Source organism: Triticum aestivum, chromosome 7D (genome assembly GCF_018294505.1).
Source record: "Triticum aestivum cultivar Chinese Spring chromosome 7D, IWGSC CS RefSeq v2.1, whole genome shotgun sequence".
Taxonomy (NCBI): Eukaryota; Viridiplantae; Streptophyta; class Magnoliopsida; order Poales; family Poaceae; genus Triticum; species Triticum aestivum.
This window is the reverse complement of record NC_057814.1, coordinates 82,834,307-82,839,680: the sequence shown is the minus strand read 5'-3', so window position 1 is coordinate 82,839,680 and position 5,374 is coordinate 82,834,307.

Genomic DNA, 5,374 nt, shown 5'->3' with positions numbered 1-5,374 from the left:
GATACTAGCCATAGATTCATCAAAATAAGCAAACAACACACGAAAAACAGAATCTATCAAAAACAGAACAGTCTGTAGTAATCTGCATCAAACGCAAACTTCTGGAACTCCAAAAATTCTACCAAAATAGGACGACCTAGATAATTTGATTATTGATCTACTTCAATTAGAATAAATATTTTATCACTTTATGGTGATTTTTAACAATTGTTTTCGTGAGAAGAAAGTTTCTGTCTTTTTCAGCAAGATCAAATAATTATCACCCAAGAAGATCCTATAGGCTTTACTTGGCACAAACACTAATTAAAACATAAAACCACATCTAACCAGAGGCTAGATGAATTATTTATTACTAAACAGGACCAAAAAGCAAGGAACAAAAATAAAATTGGGTTGCCTCCCAACAAGCGCTTTTCTTTAAAGCCTTTTTAGCTAGGCATTGATAATTTTAATGATGCTCACATCAAAGACAAGAATTAAAGCACAAATAGAGCATCATAGAACACGTGATAAACACATCTAAGTCTAACATACTTCCGATGCATAGGCATTTTATAAGCAAACAAATTATCATAGCAAGCAAAAATTAGCATATGCAAGGAAGAGGAAAGAGACGATAGCAATCTCAACATGACGAGAGGTAATTTAGTAAGATAAAAATTTCTACAACCATATTTTCCTCTCTCATAATAATTACATGTAGGATCATAGGCAAATTCAACAAAATATCTATCACATAACATATTCTCAACACGATCCACATGCATGCGAAGTTGACACTCTTCCAAAATAGTGGGATTATCATTAACTAAAGTCATGACCTCTCCAAACCCACTTTTATCAAAAATACCATAAGATTTAACATTCTCCAAATATGTTGGATCTAAAGTTGACACTCTTCCAAACCCACTTTCAATATTATTGCAAACACTATTATCAATCTCATATGCATCGTGGGGCTTAAATAAATTTTCAAGATCATAAGAAGAATCACCCCAATCATGATCATTGCAACAAGTAGTAGACATAGCAAAACTACCATTCACAAGCTTTAGGTTTTGCATATTATTAGCACAATTGACATGAAGAGAATTTATAGTACAATCATTGCAATCATGCTTTTTATTCAAGGAGCTATCATGAATCTCTTCATAAATTTCTTCATCACAATTTTCACATTCATGAATTTCAAGCAAAACCTCATAAAGATAATCTAGTGCACTCAAATAACTAGAAATTGGTTCATCATAGTTGGATCTCTTAAAAAGATTAGCAAGGGTATGAGGATCCATAAACTTTTAGCAAGCGAAGATGGAAGCAAAAAGAAGGCACATGGTAACACAAGATCGAACGGAAGGAGGGCGAAGAAAAGGCAAAGGTTTTCAAAAATCATTTTAGAAGTGGGGGAGAGGAAAACGAGAGGCAAATGGAAAATAATGTAATGCGAGGGATAAGAGTTTGTGATGGGTACTTGGTATGTCTTGACTTGTGCGTAGATCTCCCAGGCAACGGCGCCAAAAATGGCTCATTGACGGGAGATCAAATCTTGACTTGACTTGGTGCAAATCTCCCCGGCAACGGCGCCAGAAATCCTTCTTGCTACCTCTTGAGCATGCATTGGTTTTCCCTTGAAGAGGAAAGGGTGATGCAGCAAAGTAGCGTAAGTATTTCCCTCAGTTTTTGAGAACCAAGGTATCAATCCAGTAGGGGACTACACGCAAATCCCTCATACCTGCACAAACAAATAAGAACCTTGCAGCCAACGCGATAAAGGGGTTGTCAATCCCTTCACGGCCACTTGCAAAAGTGAGATCTGATAGAGATAAATAGATAAATATTTTTGGTATTTTTTTGTATAGATTGAAAAGTAAAGATTGCAAAATAAACGGCGACAGAAATAGCACGTTGGCGGGAGATTAATATGATGGAAGATAGACCCGGGGGCCATAGGTTTCACTAGTGGCTTCTCTCAAGATAGCAAATTCTACGGTGGGTGAACGAATTACTGTCGAGCAATTGATAGAAAAGCGCATAGTTATGAGAATATCTAGGCATGATCATGTATATAGGCATCACGTCCGTGACAAGTAGATCGAAACGATTCTGCATCTACTACTATTACTCCACACATCGACCGCTATCCAGCACGCATCTAGAGTCTTAAGTTCATAAGAACAATGTAATGCATTAAGCAAGATGACATGATGTAGAGGATAAACTCAAGCAATATGATATAAACCCCATCTTTTTATCCTCGATGGCAACAATACAATATGTGCCTTGCTGCCCCTGCTGTCACTGGGAAAGGACACCGCAAGATTGAACCCAAAGCTAAGCACTTCTCCCACTGCAAGAAAGATCAATCTAGTAGTCCAAACCAAACTGATAATTCAAAGAGACTTGCAAAGATATTAAATCATGCATATAAGAATTCAGAGAAGAATCAAATATTGTTCATAGATAATCTTGATCATAAACCCATAATTCATCGGATCTTGACAAACACACTGCAAAAAGTATTACATCAAATAGATCTCCAAGAGAATCGAGGAGAACTTTGTATTGAGATTCAAAGCGAGAGAAGAAGCCATCTAGCTAATAACTATGGACCCGATGGTCTGTGGTAAACTACTCACACATCATCGGAGAGGCTATGGTGTTGATGTAGAAGCCCTCCATGATCGATTCCCCCTCCGGCGGAGCACCGGAAAAGGCCCCAAGATGGGATCTCATGGGTACAGAAGGTTGCGGCAGTGGAAATAGGGTTTTGTGGTGCTCCTGGATGTTTTCAGGGTATATTAGTATATATAGGCGAAGGAAGTAGGTCGGTGGAGCCACTAGGGGCCCACGAGGGTGGGGGCGCGCCTACCCCCCTGGGCGCGCCCTCCTACCTCGTGTCCGCCTCGTTGCTTCCTTGACGTCCACTCCAAGTCTCCTAGATTGTGTTTGTTCCAAAAACGATCCTCGCGAAGGTTTCATTCCGTTTGGACTCCGTTTGATATTCCTTTTCTGCGAAACACTGAAATAGGCAAAAAAAGCAATTTGCACTGGGCCTCCGGTTAGTAGGTTAGTCCGAAAATAATATAAAAGTGCATAATAAAGCTCATTAAACATCCAAAATAGATAATACAATAGCATGGAACAATCAAAAGTTATAGATACGTTGGAGACGTATCATATACCAAACTAACGGGAATTTCTTTTCCATCTGACCCTAGAGGTCCAACCCAGGCCATATGATTCGGATCAAGCTTGGTATACCATGTTTTTACCATGGCGCAGGCCTCTCGCGCACCTTCTCGGCAGGCAGATATCTTCCATAATCGAAAACGCCGCCGCGCTCCTCTGAATAGCTGCGGCAGATCGCCTGAAGATCTGCTTTTGGCTTAGTTTAGCTTGCCCAGCTCTTTTCTCCCCTCTCCCTTGTTCTCTCTTCCAGGCTCCTCATGGCCTTGCACCACGGTGCAAAATATGAACCCCATGTACGGATCTTATGATCCTTTGGCCTCGGCCTTTTGAAATATATAAGGTAGAACATGATCTACCTTCTCATTTAAAAAAAATAGCTGCACAAGCTCCTCCATACTTCCTGGAGGGGAGACGGAGCGCCACAAGGCCTTGGCAACACTCCGCATTGCCTGCCGAGCTCGCTCGTGCATTTGTGACAGCTCTTGCAGCAGATCGCCGGAAGATCCCGGCATTTCCTCTTTGGGGCGGCCAGTCAGCATCTCTACAGACATAAAGCTGTCAGTTCCTTTCCTCGCCGAATTACACGGAGGTAAGTTCGAAAGCATACTGAATATGCCGCCTCGTAGCCTCTTATTTTCCTTCACGGAGTCAGCTAGCTGGGCTCGAACATCTTTCAGTTCTTCGCCCAGCAGGGTGTTGGAATCCTGCAGCTTGCGCGAACATCCTCCCTGACCCGTTTCAGCACACGTTCGCCTGTGGCCAGTAGTCTTTTGGCTTCTTGTTCACCCGCTTGCGCGACTTTCAGCTCCTCCTTCAGTTGATCTGATGATCCTGCCATGAGATGTGCAACAGTGTTAGTATCGCTAGTATATGATTATATTTTCTCGATGGAGGGGAACATTACCAGGCGATGCCTTCTTGGATTTCTCTAGTTCGGCGGTAGGAGCAGTTAGCTGGGTCCGACACTTTTCTGGTTCTTGAGACAACAGGTTCTTATTCTTTGTAAGCACCTAGTTATACAACGATCCTTAAATCAGTTGTATCAACTACTTCAATTCTTGGGGGCTACTGGTACATAATTATCAGATTTGTACAATGTGAACTTACCCACATATCTTTCAAATGTTGGTCTGCGGCTCTGGTAAGCCCGTCTCGAGCAGCTCGGATGTATGCATTAGCCAAGCTGAAGGCATTGAATGCTTCTTTCGTAAAGCCAGGGTCGCGAAGAGCGGCCCTCTGACGCCGATGATTCATGGCACTCTCCACTTCCGAGTTTGTGACGGATACATCATCTGAATCTTTGCCAAAGGACAGTCCAGCGTCACTCCCGTATCAGCCCTTGTCTTTACGGCAGGGTCGGGAACCTGACTGTTGGGGGCGTTACAGGCAGGATCCCCGGACATAGTCCGGCGAACGCTCTTCCTGATAAGACGCAACAGACAATGTCACAGTTGGATGTGACTGCCAAGGGATATGTTTACAAAGCCATACCTCTTTGATGAAGGCTCGGTTGTGCCTTTGTTTGCCCTCCTCTTTGAAGGATTGCCCGGTGTGGGCGCCGCTCTCTTTAGAGTCGCCTCTGGTGCAGCACGGCGCGCCGAGCGCCTCCCCTTTGGAGCACAAGGCAGTGCGGTGGGTGAGGTAGAACGAGGAAGCTCTTTTGGAAGAGATGTCTCCTGATTACTTATGTGTGAGGCAGGAAGGAGGCTGGGATAGTCAGCTATAATGGCCACTTCTGTGCCATCGTAGCTCGCCTGGTAAAATACTCCCTCCTCAAGCTCTACAAATATGTCCGGATCCTCTTTGAATCCGGGGTCAAGATCCCGGTTATGGTCCTCCGGCTGTGGAGCGGGGCTGTAGATCCTCGCGATGACCTTATGCCATTCATGTTACAAATGGACAGGGTTCGTATCGATTAAAAGTGACTCAGGTAAAGGATTGAGTAAGGTGGTGGGATTAAAACTCACCCAGCTGGGAGGATTGTACGTGGAAAATCCCTCTTGGCGCTTAAGACGAGCGAACTCCTCTTTCTCCCCTTTATACAGATCGACTAGTATTGCGGCCTGGGCGGTGAGGGAATCCGGACCCTTTCGTCCGCAGCATGAGGCGTCATTTTCCCCGTTGAACTGCCACATAGGGAGCACCCTATATTGGAGCGGCTGAACCCCTCATGCTATGGAAGTGG